Below are 20,838 nucleotides of genomic sequence, written 5' to 3' on the forward strand. Positions count from 1 at the left end.
CATCTAAAGCACAGCACAATTCAGCAACAGTATTATTCAAAAATGACTTTTTCAGGGGCGGGGGAGGTGTCTCAGTTGATAAAGGGCCTGTTTGTGCAAGCATGAGGACCTGGGTTTGCATCTCCAGAACTCAAGTACAAGAGTAGGGTATGGAGGCCTGCTTGTGTAATCCCAGCACTAGGGAGGCAGGGAGAGGAGGATTACAGGGGCTTCCTGGAACACACATAGAAATGGACCCACACATGCAGCTAACTGATTTTTTATAATGGTGCCAAAGCAACTGAATGGGCAGAGGACAATCTTTTCAACCAACAATGCTGAATGCAATCAAGTGAGGCTCAGCTCTTACCTTGCACCATCTACAAGCCAACTTGAAGTGTACATAGACATGAATGCAAAGTTAAGACTATGAAAATGAGCCGGGCGGTGGTGGCGCACGCCTTTAATCCCAGCACTTGGGAGGCAGAGGCAGGAAGATTTCTGAGTTCGAGGCCAGCCTGGTCTACAGAGTGAGTTCCAGGACAGCCAGGGCTACACAGAGAAACCCTGTCTCGAAAAACCGAGAAAAAGAAAAAAAAAAGACTATGAAAATGTATTAATCTATACTGACAGACCACGGGTCCATAGTGAGAGAACGCAGTGAGGGAGGGTGAGGGTTATGAAGAGAAAGGAGGAGGAGACTTTGGGAGACACGGACGTGCTTGCTTTGGTGGTTGTAGTGAGTGTTACACAGGAATAAAGGTATGCCCCGATTTGCCAAAATGTATACTTCATGTGTGCTGCATTGCCCATCAGTGCAAGTTTAAACACAACGGAATTAATTTTAGACTGATACTCACTAATAATCAGAGAACCGAACAATAATGTCCTTCCTATGTGCAGTGGAGTCTGACATACTTCAACACTGAGAATACTGCATGGTCGTGATCCACAGGGTTGACTTCACAATTCAACACCTGCAGTTTGAGGTCATGTTAAGATGTAAGTGGAAAGCAAAGGATTTCACAGAGACAGCCTCATCGCTTCATGGAACAAGCCCTGCAGAGGTAGTTTCTGTGTCATTAGCACAAAGCTTCCTCTTTTCTACTGTCTTTGTAGTTGAGGCATCATTGAGGCTGACCGTTCCTAGAGGTCCCAACCTTTCAAATTCTTGGATCACAGACTCTCTCTTGCTACCGTCTGAGCTGTGTAAGGGATCATCGCTTTTATGATTTCATAATGAAAACGCTCCACTGTGAGGAGTCAGGGGCTCTTGGGGAACACTGATGTGGTGGCTCCCAGATTGATGACTGCACAGTTGGTAAAGGTGGCCAAGGCTTTCAGATTTCAGCCACCTGCTCTTGGTTGTTTCTCTCATAAAGGAAAGCAAGCCAGCTCCAGCAATAACCCCATCTCTGGAACAACTTAATGGTTTCCTGGAGAATTTTCTTGCATTTGTTGCTAGTCTTGCCCTTAATATTTGAAGATCTGGCTAGCTAATGGTTACCACATGACTATAGGGCCCACTGAAAGAGAGGAAAACTTATGAAGCCATTAGAAGGTTGCAGAGAAAAACAAAACAAAACAAAGCAATGAGAGAAACCTAGGCTGGGGATAGCCTTGTTCTACCATGAATTAGTGCTCCTGTAACGTGATAATTATGTACCTAGTGGTCTCTTCAATTACACATCTCTCTGTGTCACAAGCAGTGGTGTAATTTACACATTAGGTCCGAATTAGCTTGGGCATAGTGACTTATATCTGTAGTCCTAGCATTTGGCAGGCCAAGGTGAAAGGACTGGGCAATAAGGTGGGTCCTGTTTAGATTCCTTTTCTGCCAAAAAAAAAAAAATCATTTCATGTCAGACTTTTTAAAAATGATTTTGTTTATTTACATTCTAGCTGTTGTCCCCTCTCCCAGTACCCCCTCCCACAGTTCCTTATCCCACTCCTCCTCCTCTTGTTTCCAAAAGGGTGCTCCCGGCTACTAGACCTCCCCCTTCACTGGGGCCTCAAGTCTCTCAAGGATTGGGCTCAGCATCTTCTCCCACTGAGGCCAGAACAGGCAGTCCCCTGCTATATCTGTGCTGGGGGGTGAGGCCTCTGACCAGCCTGTGTATGCTGCTTGGTTGGTGGCTCAGTCTCTGGGAGCTCCCTGGCATCCAGGTTAGTTGAGTCTGCTGGTCTTCCTATGGGGTCACTCTCTCCTTCAGCTTCTTTTTCGATCTTTCTCCTAATTCAACCACAGGAGTCCCCAACTTCAGTCCAATGGTTGGCGTAAGTATCTGCGTCTGTCCCAGTCAGCTACTGCTACAGCCTCTCTGAGGAACACACTAGGCGCCTGTCATCAGTCTCTTCTCCATTTTTGTCCCTTCAGTTCTTTTAGACAGGAATAGTTCTGGATCAGAACTTTTGTCTGTGGGTTAGTAACCCTGTCCCTCCAGTTGTGACCCTGACTGTCTACTGGAGGTGGACTCTTTGAGTTTCCACTCCCTATTGTTGCACATTTTTGGTAAGGTCATCCCCATTGAGTTCTGAGAATCTCTCACCTCCTGGCTCTCTGGTACTTTCTAGAGGGTCCCCCCCCCACCCCGCCCCGTCCTCCTCTGAGGCTGCATATTTCCATTCATTCTCCTGGCCCTCTGGGCTTCTCTTCTGTTTGCCCCCTTCACCTGATGCTGTTCCCCTTCCTCCCCTCCTCTCTCCCACACAAGTCCCTCCCTTCCTCTGCCTCCCTTGATTATTTTCTTCCTCCCTTGTGAGACTGAAGCATCCTTTCTTGGGCCTGTTTGTTACACTTTTTACAGTCTGTAGGTTGTATGTATTTTGTACTTTTTGGCTAATATACACTTATCAGTGAGTACATACCATGCATGTTCTATTGGGTCTTGGTTTTCTCACTCAGGATGATATTTTCTAGTTCCATCCATTTGCCTGCAAAATTCATGATATCCTTGTTTTTAATAGCTGAATAGTATTCCATTATGTAAATAAACCACATTTTCTGTATTCATTTTTCAGTTGAGGGACATCTGGGTTGGCTTCAGCTTCTGGCTATGACAAATAAGGCTGCTATGAACATATTGGAGAACGTGTCCTTGTGGTATGGTAGAGCACCTTTAGGGTATATGTCCAAGAGTGATACAGCTGGGTCTCCAAGTAGAACTATTTCCAATTTTCTGAGAAACTGCCAGATTGATTTCCAGAGTGCTTGTACCAGTTTGCAATCCCACCAGCAGTGGAGGAGTGTTCCTCTTTCTCTACATCCTTGCCAGCATGTGTGCCACTTGAATTTTTGATAGCCATTCTGACTGGTGAGAGGTGGAATCTCAGGGTTTTGCCTTGCATTTCCTTGATAAATAAGGACTTTGAACATTTCTTTAAGTGTTCTCAGCCATTGGAGATTCTTCTGTTGTGAATTCTATGTTTAGCTCTGTACCCCATTTTTAATGGGGTTATTTTGGTTTTCGGAGGTTAACTTCTTGAGTTCTGTATATATTTTGGATATTAGCCCTCCATGGGAATGTAGCGTTAGTGAAGATATTTTTTCCCAATCTGTAGGTTGCTGATTTGTCCTATTTTCATTCTTCTACATACTGGCTGCCAGTTAGACCAGCATCGTTTATTGAAGATGCTTCCTTTTTTCCATTGTATGTTTCTGGCTTCTTTGTCAAAAATCAAGTGTCCACAGGTTTGTGGGTTTATTTCTGGCTTTTTGAGTCTATTTCACTATCTCTGTACCAATTCCATACTGTTTTTTAATCACTATTGCTCTGTAGCATAGCTTGAGGTCAGAGATGTTGATTCTCTCAGAAGATCTTTATTGAGAATCATTTTGAGCCGGGCAGTGGTGGTGCACGCCTTTAATCCCAGCACTTGGGAGGGAGAGGCAGGCAGATTTCTGAGTTCGAGGCCACCCTGGTCTACAGAGTGAGTTCCAGGACAGCCAGGGCTGCACAGAGAAACCCTGTCTCACCAAAAAAAAAAAAAAAAAAAAAAAAAAAAAAAAAAAAAAGCAAAAACAAAACAAAACAACCCCCCCCAAAAAAGGCTATCCTTAGATTTTCTGTTTTTCCATATGAAGTTGACAATTTCACTTTCCATGTCTGTGAAGAATTGTGATGGAATTTTGATGGAGATTGTGTTGAATCTGTAGGTTGCTTTTGGTAATATGGCCATTTTCACTATGTTAATCCTATGAATCCATGAGCATGGGAGATCTTCTCATCTTCTGAGCTCTTTGATTTTTTTCCCTCATGGATTTGAAGTTTGTCATGCAGATCTTTCAGTTGCTTGGTGAGAGTTATACCAAGATATTTTATACTACTTGTGGCTGTTGTTAAGGGTGTTGTTTCCCTGATTTCTTTCTCAGCCTTATCATTTGTATAAAGGAAGGCTACTGATTTGTTTGAGTTAATTTTATATCATGCCACTTTGCTGAAGTTACTCATGAGCTGTAGGTATTCTCTGGTGGAATTTTGGGGGTCATTTATGTATACTATCATATCAACTGCAAGTAATGATACTCTGACTTCTTCCTTTCCGATCTGTATCCCCTTGATCTCCCTTTGTTGTTTAACTGCTCCAGCTCTGTGAGATGATCATAGAATTTTTTCCTTCAGTTTGTTTATATAGTATATTACTTGGATGGATTTTCATATGTTGAACCATCCCTGCTTTCTTTTTTTTGTTTGTTTGTTTTTTTTTGTTTTTAGTTTTCGAGACAGGGTTTCTCTGTGTAGCCCTGGTTGTCCTGGAACTCACTCTGTAGACCAGACTGGCCTTGAACTCAGAAATCTGCCTGCCTCTGCCTCCCAAGTGCTGGGATTAAAGGCGTGCGCCACCACTGCCCAGCATAATGTTTCTTTTATGAATGTGGATGCCCTTGCATTTGGGGCATAGATGTTCAGAATTGAGACTCCATGTTGTTGGGTTTCCTTTGATGAATATGAAATGTCCTTTCCCATCTCATTTGATAACTTTTCATTGAAGTCTAATTTATTGGATATTAGAATAGTAACTCCAGCTTGTTTCTTGGGACCATTTGCTTGGAAAACTTTTTTTCTAGCCCTTTATTCTGAGATAGTATCTGTCTATGTCACTGACATGTGTTTCTTGTATGTAGCAAAATGGTGGAACCTGTTTATGTATCTAATCTGTTAGCCTATGTCTTTTTATTAGGGAATTGAGTCCATTGACGTTGAGAGACATTAAAGACCAATGTTTATTGATTTCTGTTATTTTTGTTGTTAGATGTGGTATTATATGTATGTGATTCTCTTCTTTTGTGTTTGTTGTGAAATGTTTAATTTCTACTGTTTTCTTGAGTGTAGTTATCCTCCTTGTGTTGGAGTTTTCCTTCCAGTATCCTCTGTAGGGCTGGATTCATAGACAGATATTGTTTAAATTTAGTTTTGTCACAGAACATCTTGGTTTCTCCATCTATGGTGATTGAGAGTTTTGCTGGGTATAATAGCCTAGGCTGGCATTTGGGTTCTCTTAGGATCTGGATGACACTCTGTTCAGGATCTTCTGGCTTTTAGAGCCTCTGTTGAAAGATCTGGTGCAATTCTGGTAAGTCTGCCTTTATTTGCTACTTGGCCTTTTCCTCCTACAGATTTTAATATGTTTTCTTTGTTCTGTGAATTTAGTGTTTTGATTGTTACGTGTCAAGAGGATTTTCTGGTACAATCTATTTGGTTTTCTGTAGACCTCCTGTACATTTATGACCATCTCTTTCTTTAGGTTAGGGGAGTTATCTTCAGTGCTTTTGTTGAAGATTCTTTCTGGCCCTTTGAGGTAGGAATTTTCACCCTCTTCTGTTCTGATTACTTTTAGGTTTGATTTTTTTTTCATTGTGTCCTGAATTTCCAGGATATTTTGGGTTAGAAACTTTTCATACTTTATATTTTCTTTGACCAATGTGTCAATATCTTCTATGGTATCTTCTATGCCTGAGATTCTCTCTTCTGTCTCTTGTATTCTGTTGGTGATCATCAGTAGCTCCTGATCTCTTTCCTAAGTTGTCCACCTCCAGAGTTGCCTCCATTTGTGTTTTCTTTATTATTTTTATTTCCATTTTTAGGTCTCAAATAATTTTGTTCAATTCCTTTACCTGTTTGTTTGTGTTTTCATGTATTTCTTTAAGGGATTTGTTTTTCCTCTTTAAGGGATTCTACTTGTTTGTATGTGTTTTCCTGTATTCCTTTAAAGGAGTTATTTATATCCTCCCTAAGGTCCTCTAGTATCTTCATGAGATGGGATTTTAGATCAGGATCTTGCTTTTCAAGCATGTTAGGGTATCCAGGGCTTGCTGTGGTGGGAGAACTGGGTTCTTGAGGTGTCAGATTACATTGGGTACTGTCGCTTATGTTCTTGTGCTTACCGTTTGACCTCTGGTTATCTCTGGTGTTAGCTGGTCTGGGTGCCTCTGACTGGAGCCAGCCTCCTTCCAGGCTTGTAGAGCTCTGTAACCTAGGTTAGAGCCATTCTCCTGGGAGGTGGTCAGTGCTGTCTCTGGTTAGGGGTTGCCTCCCTGGTTAGGGCATACCTCTTGTGTTCCTGGCCAGAGTGAACTTCATGTCAGACTTTTATAAACAATCTAAAACCTAAAGGAGATGAAACTAGGGCAGAAGTCTGAATGAAGACTCTGGCCTTACATTTTTAAAAACAGTGGCTGAAGTTGTGAAAGTTAAGAATGGTTGTTGTTTCCCAAGATGTTAACCTTCATAATGATCCTAGAAAAAACAGCAGGATATATGGATGCTCAGGCCAGATCTTTGGCACAGGGGACACAAGGCTGTAAATGACAGGTTAAATTTCTAGGCTTGGCAGGATGACCTCACTCAAAGTATGTAGTTGATATCCCTCTCGATATCTTATAATTAGATCATGCTCTGATAAGTAATGGCCAGAGCCTGTGAATTTGAATAGTCTTGGGGGAGGGGAGTCATGGTGTCTTGGTATTACTGTTTTTTTGGCAAATACACTACAGTATCAAGGTTGTGCTTTCTTTATTTAGGAATTAAAAGCATGGTTCCAGAGTAAACATTTAGGCCTTGGTTCAGATTCTGTTCTGCTGTGCCTGCCAGCCTTTGTAATCTGGGGAAAACAGCCTAACCTCTATAAAGTTCAGACTTTGTGTTCAGAGAAGCAAGCACTTTGCAACCAGTAGAGATTATGCACCCCCACCCTGAAATATTTGGCAAGAGCTGGAGGCATTTTGGATTGTCATAATTTGGGAAGAGGGACTGCTGTTGGTATTCAGTGGGTAGAAGGCCTGGGTGATGGTAATATCCAGTAACCCTGTAGTGCACAATGGGCATCTACCCTCACAATGGGGAGTTACCTACTCCAAACTGGCAGTGGAGTGAAAACTAAAAAACTCCCTGGCTCAGGGGCAGTGCATTTAGAGTCTGACACAAGATTTGTAGGTGCCAAATCAACAGTGCTGTTATCAGCAAATGATCAGTTTAGTGTGGTTTGGTTAAAAAACATAAGACAACAAAGAATATAAAACACATACACACACACACACACACACCAGCTTCTGAACAAGTAAGAATCATTCATTTCTTGGTAGAATTCAGAAAATTCTCTATAAACAGTGGTCACTACAGACCATCCAATTGTAGCACAGAACCAGCCAAAAGGTTTAAAGTAGAGGCTCTGGGGCCTGATATATATATATAATATTTAACTCAGCCTACTTGTCTATAAAGTGGCCATCATAGTACCTGTCTTATAGGAAATACATTAAGGCTCATGAAGGGCCAGCCTGCATAGCATAGCAAGCATTCAACTGATACTTGCTATTCTTGCAGTATCAAGGAGTGGTTAGGGAGAATACTAGGAGGAATTTTTTAAAGTTGCTATTTACTTGTAGTTGTGTATGTGTAGGCATGCTGGCACCACAACACACATGATGTAGTAGTAGTCAGGGACAACTTGCAGGAGTCAGTTTTCTTCTACCACTATGGATTCTGGGGACCAAACTCCACTTGTTAAGTTTGACAGTGAGTGCTGTTACTGCTGAACCATCTTGTCAGCTCAGAAGAACACTGATTTTAACAAGAAGCATGATCTAAAGTATTTAATATGGAGTATGAAAGGGACATCAATCAAATAAACAGAGACTCCCCCAGCAGTAGAAACCATCAGAAGACCTGCTGGAAAGGAGCCAGGTGTTCGTCAATGTCACTTCCATGACTTCTCACACCTCTTTGCATCTCTTTGAGTCTCCTTTGACAGTTGTGGAAATGAGTTCACAATAGTTAGTCACTTGCTGAAGATCACACAGCGGCAGACAGAGCTGGGCTTTTGAATCTCCGGTGTGACTCCCTCTGGCCTGTGTTTTTGTGGGCTGAAAGTCAGCAACGCTCAACTCAGGGCAAATGTCCAGAACATTAACAAGTTAGGAGGTCTCTATGTTCAGGGAAAGCAAGTGTGAAAGCCTAGCCTCTATCTCCTGGCAGCCTGGGTATGCGGAGATGAGAGCAGGAAGCTGCAGGCAGGGACCTTTCTGCTTTATTGTAGCTGCTGGGTCCAGTCAGGTCACCCTGCACTGTCAGGCAGCACAGAGTCATACACAGAGAGAATTTCTTAGTGATGTGTGAGACCTCCTGGCCAAAGACAAGAAATGTGGGCTCTTAAGTTACCACAAGGGGAGAGCTTTGGGATTACTAACCTGTGGGTCTCGACCCCTTTTGGGTCAAATGACCCTTTCTCAAGGGTTTCTTAAGACTTTTAAGATCATAGGAAATATCAGATGTTTGCATTACAAATCATAGCAGTTGCAAAAGTACAGTTATAAATAGCAACAAAATAATTTTATGATTGGGGGAGGCAGGGTCACCACACCATGAGGAACTGTATTAAAAGGTCATAGCATTAGGAAGGTTGAGAATAACTGTTCTAGAAGATCCCTGAGACATGAAACAATTCCTAGCAAGTAGGGTGTGTGTGTGTGTGTGTGTGTGTGTGTGTGTGTGTGTGACGCCGGAAATAGTGTAGAGTCCTGAGGTCCTAGCTGTGAAGAGATGGTCCCGGCAGCACTTGGGGTTGATGCAGATGATGGTGTCTGCATCTCTGGTGTCCTGCAGGACCCCTTTGCCTCTCCTGGTGTTAGACAAATGCATTAGTCTTCTGTGAAAGGTCCTGCTCTGCCCTGGCCAGAAAAAAAAAAAAGTACTAAAAGTTTGCTAACCTGGTTGTTTAAATATAGGACAGGAAACAGATGCTGGCTGGGCGGAAGTGGGTTGGGGGTGGGGCTTGAAGCCTAGCCTCTGCTGATTTGCTGTGAGGCCTTTCCGTTGTTACCCTGGGCTATATCTCCCTCAGAATTTGGCTTCTCTGCAAGTTCCTCCTCAAGATTGACAAGAGAGTTATTTTTAAGCTGATCTTAGTGACTTCCTTTTGGCTTGTGTCCTCTGCTTCCTTGGTAGTCCAATTCTGGCACAGCCTGACAGGCTGTGGGAGGTGAGGGCTGTCTTTGTATGGGCAAATGGCAAAGGCTGAATGGGGAGCCCAGTGGTGCTGACTCTGTCAGACTGAACACCGGGCTCATGATAGGTAGGTCTGTGTGGAGGAGTCCCAGCTGCAGGCCTAAGTCTTAGTCTCAGAGTGTGGAGGTAGCCAAAGGCATCCATTTTGGAATCCTCTGATCCTATCTGCAGTGTCCAGATAACTATGGGGATGCCACTATGTCTCAACCGGTCTGTCCTCCGAGGAGCTCCCCTTTCTGGGACCATGCTGGGCTGCCCTCTGTGGTCTCTGAGGATAACTATCACTGAGTTCCTGGGAAGTACGTCTGGCCAGGTGCACCCTCAGACTGTGTGGCTGATGAGTCAGCAACCTGTCCCAGTCTCTTCACCCTCCATAACAAAGGAGGTAAATGGAGATCCTTGTGGCTCCTGGGAGTGGGGGATGGCCTCCTCAGAGTTTCTGTTGATCCCTTTCACTTCCTCCAGTCTTCTGTATATAGTGGAGACCCTGAAGTGCAGCTGGTGCCCAACGGCTGCTTAAAATAATGCATGTCTGTGGCCTCTTGTTCCACGGCCAGTTACCTCCTGGAAGGGCCCTCCTCCTTAGCCTTCACTGGAGATGGATATGGTCCCAAGCTCCTGTTAGGGGTCACAGAGCCACCCTCTTCTGATTTCAAAGCTCTCTCTCGGGCTCATCATACATGTAGGGTGAGGCTGGTAGGGAATAGTTTTGAAATTAGTACTTCCTTGCCAAGGCCCAAGAGAAATAGTTTGATTTTTGAGATTCCCCCTGCAGATGAAGGCTCTGCACTACCTTTCTGTTGAACTCAAGCTTGTGACGCACACACAACCTCAGCGCTCCAGGCAGACCGGCACACTGGTCAGAGATGTGAATGCCTTGGGTCACCTGACTCTAGCAGCTGCTAGCCAAGCCTTGGGCAAGCTACTTAACCTTTAAGGAAGGTGGTGCATGTGGTGTTGTAAGTGTGAGCATGACCGTGAGTCCCTCCTACCTGCACCCTCACTGACTTGCTGTGGGTGGGGCAGTCACCGCACCTGCTTCCTCTTTGGGTCTTTCCAGTTGTCTGTGAAATGGGAGTCACTTCAGCTTTGCCACATCTAACATCTAAATGGTATTTAGGAGAGTGAAGCATAGCTCCTTTGATTTGGTTAGGGTGTGGCAAGGAGTTCATCTTCTGTAAGTGGAAGATGAGGAGGGTTGTGAGGTAACCCTTTAAGAATGTTTATTAATTCTTTGAGGCTCACACACACATACACACATACTTACATACACATACACTTTTACACACAGTCACATACACTCACAACACACCCTTACAATGTATTTGACCATGTTCACTCTCTACTTCTCCCCCTAACTCCTCCCAAGTCCACGCCCACCCCCACAACCCCTCCTAATTTCATGTCCTTTAAAAAATTATTTTTATAACCTGTTGAGTCTACTCCTCATTGTCCACAAATTAGTGGGTGTGGATCCACCCACTGTATTGTAGTTGACCTTCCAGGGGGTATGCCCTTAAGGAAAACTGACTTTCCCTCTCCCAGAAGGACACGCCCCCTGCTCAAATGTAGGTTTCTGGAGCCACCCCCCCCTTAGGCCGACCTTCCTTCCGGCAGTTCCTCGTAGCCCCACCCAGCCAGCAGCTGCCCTTGCCGCCCTGCAGATGTTTCCAGTTTGCAGATTGCATGGGGTTCTCGTCAGTCATTTGTTCCATTTGCTCAGAAACAACAGCCAGCATTCTTGTCAGGAAGTGAGAGGATGCCAACCTCAGGATGACACAAAAGGCCCCAGTCATGGGTACTAGATAGAGATGGGATGGGGGCTGGAAAGGACTAGAGACTGGACCATCTGCAGTGACCTAGACTTCTGCTGGCCTCTGCTGCAGTCATGGCCACTGAAATAACATCTGTGTAGCTTCCCTCGGGAGGGCCCAGAGTGGGTCAGTTGAGTCATTTTGGAGGGTCCAGGACAGAAAGAGGCATTCTCCTGGAGACCAGGGAGTGACTGGAGAGTCTGGCTCTGAGGACTCTCTCGTTCCTTGCCCCTTCACAGTCAGGATGTATTCCAGGGTTAATGAAAGGTTAGAGGGTGTTGGGTATTCCAGATCAAGAGCAAACACAAATGAATAGAATGCGCATGAAATTATAAGTTCTGTGCCATGTGTTTCAAGTTTGTCAAGCAGCTGTTTTGGCAGGAGGTGACCATAATATTCGTCAACCTTCACACCCTGCCCAGAAGGTGGCCTTTTTATAGCATTGAAGAGTGCCAAGCACTCTGCCAGGCCCTCCAGAATGAGTGACAGGTGAGACACAGAAACTGTGATTATGGTTCTGAACAGGGCTGGCTCTTGTGATAGCCAGGCTTCACCTGCAGTGACTGAGAGGCCCCTGCAGCTGCGGGCCCTCCATCCTGCCTGTCTAGAAACTGCCTGCAGTCAGACCCCCCGCCCCCCAGGCTGGCCTTCTCCAGGGCTCACAAAGCGGGGGGGGGGGGGTGCCATTGCTGAGCTCTGGCAGGAGCTTCTTCATGCTGACAAGCTACTCACTTCCTGGCAAGTAGAAAAGACAGGAGAAGACGTCAACGCCTTCCTGCCGTCCCTTTTGGGTGAGTCCAGTTTCTGAAGCTGGAGAAACCAACAGAGGATTCGGAGCAAAAGGCTTCTTCGATAAAAGGCAAGAGAAAGGTGCCAAGGAAAGCCAAATCTAGAACAATTCCAGCCTCCAGGTGCTCAGCAAGCCTGCCGTTCATGGCTCACAGAGAGTCTATAGGTATAGAACTGCTTTCTGTTGGTTCGGCATCCACCAAGCACCTCATGAGGAGTCACTGGCTTCGTGACAATGAGGTCAACGTGAGAAGCATGGGTGTGGGACTCTAGTAACTACCAGAGTGGTCCAGACCCTGCTTCAGCTGTTTGGTCCTTTTTACTTCACTAAGGCCCCAGAGAATAATCTTCCTCCTTCACCAAAGAGGAATTTAAGTCATGGGAGATTGGGCAATGTGGCCAAGGTTATCCACTTAGAAACAGGGCTCACAAAACAAGAAGGATGTCGTAGCATGTTCAACTTCTGAGTCAGGCTGGCAGTCAGCCCTTATTGATTTCTTCTCTGGGGATGGGCCTCTGGGTGTAAATGCCGTGGGACAGGCCTGCCACCTGGAGGCAGAAGCACAGTGTGCATGGAGTGGGACATGTGACTCGCTGCAGGCATCTCACTGAGGCTGAGGACAGGCTTGAGTGCTGAAGGTCTGGAAGGTGCTGCCAATATGAGGTGATGTGACTGGCTGGACAGGACAGGGAGACTGACCAGGACGCACACATGCACTGAATCACTGTTGGGTGGTCCTAGGGTGTTCATCTGGGGGTTCAGCGAGGTGGGCACCAGAATGAGAAAGGAGCAAAGTGTTCTGGCTAGCCAGGAAATCCGACTGCACTCCAGTCTTGACTTGAACCAGACACTTTGGGCACCAGTTTCCTCTCATGTTCGATTCCGATTCTAGCACACATGTGTCCTAAAGTCTCACTGTGAACGTTGATTTGGGACAAGAAAAGTGATGAGTATAGCAACAGGCCAGGTGAAGCCACTAACTGCCAGGAGCAGTTCTGGGCCCTACAGCAACAGCAAGAAGACAAGAGGACAGGGCCAAGGACAAATAATAGAGCTCTGATTATGAAACGTAGAAATCAGGGTGCACATGGCATCAGATTAGACAAATCACAGTGACGAGAGAATGTGCCTGTGGTGGTAAACAAACACAGAGAAGCCACAAACTGTTTTGTTAGACATTCTCTCTAAGGGCCTCTTAACCAGACCAAGTAAGTCACATGATGCTAAGGACTGCAGCGAAAAGATGCTACAAAGAAATAAAAATTGACCCTCTTGTTCCAGCTTCTACCCAATGCAGTGACATGGCGAGCATGCTATTGGGCTGGGGTGGGGACAGACCTGGCAATAATATATATATTCAGCTCAAACATAAAGCAGGTCTCCCATGTTGCCAGGTGCTATTTTAGGCTCCTGATGCTTTTAGGATAATGTGATAAGAGACGGGAAGTCCAAAGTTGAGTAAGAAATTGACCAGCCAGTGGGAGTAACAGTGTAACTCCAAAGTAGCATAAAAGTGCTCAAAGAGAGGATAGCAGAAGCTGGTAGGATCCTGTTGTGAGTGAGAAGCCACTGGCTGCCCACCAGTGCCCTTGATCCTTCCTGGGAGTTGGTTGTACGCATAACAGTGAATGAGTTCTGCCTATGAGGACCGAGTCATTGTGGTGTGCGTGGCACCATCCCGGATACTTCTGGGTATCAGTACCCCAAACTCTGTATTGAGTCCTCTCCAAGACACTCACTTAAATGACAGAGCTTTGTGATGTTTTGTTTCTTGTTTCTTGAGACCGGATCTCACTTTGTAACCTTGGCAGTACACTCTGGCTTTGAACTCACAGAGACCAAGCTGCCTCAGCCTCTTCTGGGATTACAAGCACGTATACTGCATCTGGCTGGGTATTTTATTTTTAAAATTGCACAAATCCCTATGGTGCATGGGAAACAACACCAATGTTCCTTCTATGTGCTCGTTATTTGTGACTTGCATTCTTCCCAGAAGCATGTGCTCATAATAAAAGGACAGAGCATAACAACCAAGACACCAGGAGCCAGGGCTAGAGATTTGACTCAGTGGTTAAGAGCAATTGCCACTTGTGATGGCTTGAATAAAAATGGCCCCCTTCAGCCTGGTCTACAGAGTGAGTTCCAGAACAGCCAGGGCTACAACAGAGAAACCCTGTCTCGAAAACTAAAAACAAAAAAAAAAGGTCCCCTTAGGCTCACAGGGGAGTGGCAATATTAGGAGGTGTGGCCTTGGTGTAGGTGTGGCTTTGTTTGTCACTAGTGGGCTTTGAGGTCTCAGAAGCTCAAGCCAAGTGTAGTGGCTCATGGTCTTTTCCTGCTCCCTGCAGATCCAGATGTAGAACTCTCAACTACCATGCCAGCACCATGTCTGCCTATTTGCTACCATGCTTCCTACCATGATGATAATAGATAAATCCTCTGAACTGTAAGCCAGCCCAATTAAATGTTTTCCTTTGTAACAGTTGCTGTGGTCATGGTGTCTCTTCACAGCAGTAGAAACCCTAAGACACCACTCTTTTAGAGGACCTGAGTTCAGTTACCAGCGTTCATACCAGTGGATCTGAGTGCCTTGTAACTCCAGCTGCAAGTGTACTGATGATTGCATCTGGCCTCCATACCACCGCCATATGATTGTGTGTGCACACACACATATGTAGAAATAAAACATAATTTTTAAAAGGACACCAGGAGCCTGAAGTTGAAACAATGAATGTAGCTTTTCTGGAAAGTCTTTTTTTTTAAGTGAACCATGATTGCTGAGACAAGCCTGGCTTGGGCCAACCCACTCTGAGTCTCCTGGCTGCCTATTGCAGAATCAACCTGTACTAAGCTAATGAAAAGAGCAGGAGAGGTGTTAAGAAAAGCAACATCCTTCCTAGAACTAAACTCCGCAGGGAAATTGGTCTCGTATACCTTCTGTATGAGCAATAACAATATAGTATCTTTCATCATGATGAAACACTGAGACAGACTCTGTATAATAGCAGCTTTAATGAAAAGTAGAAGGAAATAAAGTTACTGGGGAGAACCCTTCAGCAGAAAGTAAAGTAATGTGGTTTCCTGATGTTGTCTGACTGTGGACTAGATGCAGAGGTATGTGGTAGACAGGGTTGAGGGAGGATTGGCTGCTGCCCCCCACTACTCAGTGGGAGGAGCCAAAAACCAGAAAACTGGCAAAAATTTCCTGCTCTTAGTAGCTGGCTCATCCCATGAATCACCCATATCTATTCAGACACTAAAGAGTTCCTGCCCATTGGCAGTTTAGGTTTGGTATTATTGATGTTGGCCTATTCTTGTGTATTTCACTGGAAAGGGCTTAGGTTTGAAACTAAGATAGTTTCAGCTCTGGGAAAGTTAAGACTGTCAATTTGACAGAATTCTGTTTCACCTAAGAGACGAACCTCTCCGCACATCTGTGAGAGAGTTTCTAGACTGGGTTAATCAAGATGGGAGGGCTCTACTCTAGCTGTAGGAGGCATAGATCTATGGGCTGGCATTCCAGACTGAGGAAAATGAAAAAAGAACACGGAATGGACCCTCATCATCCTCCGTTCTCCAAGTGTGGGTGAAGTGTGACTCAGATTCTAGCCTTTTCCGATTGTAGTTGACAGGTATAAAATGCCAAGCAAGGAGCCTGGGCCATGTCACTTAGCATCCCCGTCAGTGGCAGGGTTCACACACTTGTGATAGATGGACCTTGTAGAGTAAGAGGGGAAGGCATGTCATCGAAGTAGTAGAGGTTGCTGGATTCTTGCTGTATCAGGGGAAATGTACCCAACTCGTTTAAGGGTTGGGTGGGTTGAGAAGAAGCAGGCCAAGGCACAGCCCCACTATAAACACCTACGACCGTCGGTGCTCTACCTTGGGTTTGTTCCTGCACCCGCTAGTTAGTATTTACATAAAGGTCACTGATAGTGATGTCAGGACCCACAGTTGACCTGTGTGGAATCAGAGGATGAGTCTGTGAGGATCAGAGACTGTGGGTGTCCCTGACTTGAGTCAAAAAATACCAGGGAGGGTAATTGAAGGCCTGAGGCTGGAATGAGGAGGCTAAAGGACATTTGGATAAGTCATGGGCTTTGAAAAGGTTAGGACAGTGACCAGAGGGCCCTGTGCCCACAGGAGGAAGGGTTAGGGATTGGAGAGTATTGGGGGAAGGACCAAAAATGCACAACCCAGTGAGACTTCCATAAGGCAGGCATCTCATGGTAGCAGACCCCTCCTGAGTCCACCCTGTCCTTAAGTCAGGAGATCAGACTAGGCTGGTCTCCATTATAGAACATGCTCTTTACCAGAACAGACTTAAGCAGAGTCCTCCTCTGTTTGGTGAGAGATGTTCATGCTGCTTGCCAGCCTTCTTGAATCCAGAGGATCAGAATATTATGTAGGACTAGACTGGGCTGACCATAGGCAGCTCTACCTACCTTCCTTGCTCCTGGCCTCTCTTGCAAGTCTGAGGTGGTTGGATGAGGCTGGTTTTGAACCCTCTTCATTTTTTTTTTTTCCCTTAGTGGCAGCTTGTGTTTCAGAGGACGGTGGAAATGTGCTGCCATCTGGTGGCCGTATCTGAGCATAGCGCCTTAGCCAGACCTCAGCTACTCAAACCTCCACTTGTTGAAAGACATACTCATGTTTTGAGAGCCTGTAATCTGGAAGAATATTAGGGACAGCTGAATCCTTTAGACCAGTGGCTTTCAACCTTCCTAATAACATAACCCTTTAATATAATTCACTTTAACACAATACAAATGTTGTGGTGACCTCCCCCCCACAACCATTAATTTATTTTCATTGCTACTTCATAACTTTACTTTTGCTACTGTTATAATAAATCATAATGCAAATATGTATGTTTTTCAATGGTCTTAGGTGACCCCCTGTGAAAAGGTCGTTTGCGGTTAGTGATCCACAGGCTGAGAACTGCAACACTAGACTTTCTCTTGGGCTTGGAGGCCTGGCTCACTTGGGTGTGGTTGAGACATGGTAGCTAAGATTTGAGCACCTAGTCAGGAGAAGTTCCCTTTCCTTGAGCAGGATTTCCTGTAACCCTCAGCTTAGCCCTAAGAAGAGCCTAGGAACCCAGATCCGTGAGTGTGGGAAGCCTCCTGAAGTCTCAGCATCTTACCTGTAGTTTGACAGAGAGTGAGAAGGGAGCCTGTAGAAGAGGGGCAAAGAGAAGACACCCTCAAAGATGACCCTGAGGACTGGCTCCCTCTAAGGTCCTGCTGTTTGCTGCCATATAGAAAGTTGTGTAAAAGCATAAGGCTTTGGGGGAAGTGGTAATGGTGTCAAGAGGAAGGAAGTAGACATGGTCCTATGCAAGTATGCCCACAGCAGCTCTGAGCAGCAGTTTCCACCTTCCAGTTGCCCAACATCCTGTCTTGGCTGTGGCTTGGGCAATTCTGGGTTCTGGAGCCCCATCCCTGGTCTCCCACTAATATACTTTGCTGTCGAAGACTGGCATTTGAGGTTTTCTAGGCTTTTCTGAGAAGCTCCAAAAGAGCCAATGTGTGTCCTCCCTCCGGCCAGCCTTTTCAGGATGTTTTGCAGCCAGTGGCTGAGCTATGCTGTGGTGTTCCAAGCCACTTTGTCAGACTGATAACTCCTTAGAGCCCATCCTTGTCTCCCTTGGAGAGAGATCAGGCCCTCCTGGTAGAACTGAAAATCATGATGGTCCTCCTTTCAGATGGAAAAAAAAGGGCAGGGAAATCTAAGCTTATCTTCAATTCACTATTAAAAACTTTCTTAAATAGACCTTCTCTTTTCCCCACCTATGCCCTATAAATGGTCTTCTGTGAGCTCCAGAGTGTCACTAGTGGCCTGCTGATGTGGCCCTTTCTCTGATCCTCCCATCTCTTCCTATTTCAGAGCAGCACTGAATCTATTTCGTATGCATGCTTTACTTTCACAGTCTTGGTGGTGGCGTAAACATCACATTTTATGATATTAATTTCTTCCTAATATTGATGATATAGTGACATCAAACAGAGGGGGCTCCATGTACTTGTGAGAGCGTCATATTGTAGCCGATCATTTATAAGGGCTACTGTTGGGAGAGCAGGCTCTGAAGCCAGCCATGTGGGGTTGAGTGTCAGCTTGCCACCTCCTAACTGAGCTATCTTGGCCGATTTATTTAACCCTTGGGGGCCTCCTCTTGCTTATCATTAACAAGCACTGTAATTTTCTTCAGAAGACATTAGATGAGACCACAAATAATAAAATGCTATTTTATTATAAAACTCCAGGACATTCTGGTGTCCTGGAGAGTACCTAACAGATCCTAGTTGAGGGTTTCTATCATTGTGTACCCAGTGCTAGGTTTCTATCACCTGGCTTGCTAAGAAGCATCTCTAGTCATTCATTGAGCAATAGTGTACTGCCATCCGCCAGGCATCATGGTGTAAAAATGAAAAGTTCTGGTTTGGTCACAGTGAACTGTAGGCCTATATAGGGTCCAGGTAGGAGGCTGTTAGGGTGGCATGGTGGACCCCCATGAAGGAGAGGTGGTGGCTTAGTTAGGGTTTTACAGCTGTGAACTGACACCATGACCAAGGCAAGTCTTATTAAAAAAAAAAAAAAAACACTTAATTGGGGCTGGCTTACAGGTTCAGTGGTTCAGTCTATTATCATCAAGGCAGGAGCATGACAACGTCCAGGCAGGCATGGTACAGGAGGAGCTGAGAGTTCTACATCTTCATCTGGAGGCTGCTAGTAGAATACTGGCTTCCAGGCAGTTAAGATGATGGTCTTTTTTGTTTGTTTGTTTGGTTGGTTGGTTGTTTTTTTTTTTTGTTTTTTCAAGACAGGGTTTCTCTGTGTAGCCCTGGCTGTCCTGGAACTCACTCTGTAGACCAGGCTAGCCTCGAATTCTCGAACTCAGAAATCCACCTGCCTCTGCCTCCCAAGTGCTGGGATTAAAGGCGTGCGCCACCACCTCCCAGCAGGATGACAGTCTTAAAGCCCACACCCACACCCACAGTACACACCTACTCCAACAAGGCCACACCTACTCCAACAGGGCCACAGCTTCTAATAGTGCCACTCTCTGGGTAAAGCATATACAAACCATCACATTCCACTCCATGGCCCCCATAGGCTTGTCCAAACATATGAGTCTATGGGGACCATACCTAAACATAGCATAATGCAAAATACATTTAGTCCAACTTCCAAAGTCCCCATAGTCAATAGCAGTCTCAACAAGGTTAAAAGTCCAAAGTTCAAAGTGTCTTCTGAGATTCATCCAGTCACTTAGCTGTAATCCTCAAGGCAAGACAGGAAACCAGCTGGGGAAACTCAAACTCTGCATCTTCATGTCTGATGTCAAAGCAGTCTTCAAATTTCCAATTCCTTTTCAACTTTGTAGACTGCAACAAACTTCTTTCTTTTAGTCCTGGGCCATTAAACTGCAGCTGAGACTGTACCGTCTCCAATGGCCTTCCATGGCCTCTCACTGTGTCAAGCCTCAGCTGCTCTTCATGACCCCTTCATGCCTTCAAAACCAGTACCACCTCGGTGACTCTTATACATTACCAAGTCCAGCTGCAGCAGAAGGTACAACCTTGGCTATCTCTGGAACACAGCTTCTTTGTGCTCTCAGAAAACATTACCCAGAAGATGTCACCTCAGTGATGCTGGTCTCTTCTCAATCACTGCTAATTTCTTAGCTCTAGCTAACCAGCGTCAGTTGTCCCAGTAGTTCCTTCTATTCTTGACTCTAAAGCCAGAGACATGTGGTCAAAGCTGCTGAGTTCTGCTTCTTTTTTGTTGTTGTTTTTTGGTTATTTGTTTGTTTGTTTGTTTGTTTGTTTTTTTCGAGACAGGGTTTCTCTGTGTAGCCCTGGCTGTCCTGGAACTCACTCTGTAGAACAGGCTAGCCTTGAACTCTCGAACTCAGAAATCCGCCTGCCTCTGCCTCTGCCTCCCAAGTGCTGGGATTAAAGGCATGCGCCACCACCGCCCGGCTTGAGTTATGCTTCTTGTTGGGGCTGGAACATGCCCTCCTTGTTCTATTATTTTATTATCAGTTTTCTATTTTCCAACTCCTTCAATGCCTAAGCTTGACTCTCCTGGAATTTGCTCTGTAAACTGACCTTGAACTCAGCCTGCATGCCTATCTCCTGGGATTAAAGGTGTGTACCACCATGCCTGGATTTAAACTTTTCTTCACCTAGAACTTGCCGTCTCAGACTGGCCTTGAACTCAAAGATCTGTTTAGCTTTATCTCTTGGGATTAAAGGTGTGCATCACTTGCCTAGATCTAAATTTAGCTGCTTAGTAGGATCTTGCCCAAAGTCCCACTCCCTTAATTCAGTTTAAAATCCTTGAACACAGGATTCAGCTCCATTTCACTTTCTGGTGACCCTTTAATATTTGAACCATATATTTTATATTTTCCCTTTCTCAGCTTGCAATGCTTGTTTAAAATGCTCTTCATGGAACTTAACCAGAGAACAAAGTCTTTACTGGGCTTTTTTTGAGACTTTCTGTGTCAATGCAATTAATATAAATCTCTTTACCTGAGCCTCAGGTAGACTCTCAGTGTTAGCATTGTGTCTAAACTCCACCTCCACAGTTATCTGGCAACAGCCAGGTATGTTCCTCCCCACAGTTACCTGGCAACAGCCAGGTAGGCCTGCCCACTATAAAGGGGGCTGCTTGCCTCCTCTCTCTCTCTCTCTCAATCTCTCTCTCTTCTCTCTCTCTTCTCTCTCTCTTCTCTCTCTCTTCT

The sequence above is a fragment of the Grammomys surdaster genome, unplaced genomic scaffold, assembly GCF_004785775.1.
Source record: "Grammomys surdaster isolate TR1022 unplaced genomic scaffold, NIH_TR_1.0 126071, whole genome shotgun sequence".
NCBI lineage: Eukaryota > Metazoa > Chordata > Mammalia > Rodentia > Muridae > Grammomys > Grammomys surdaster.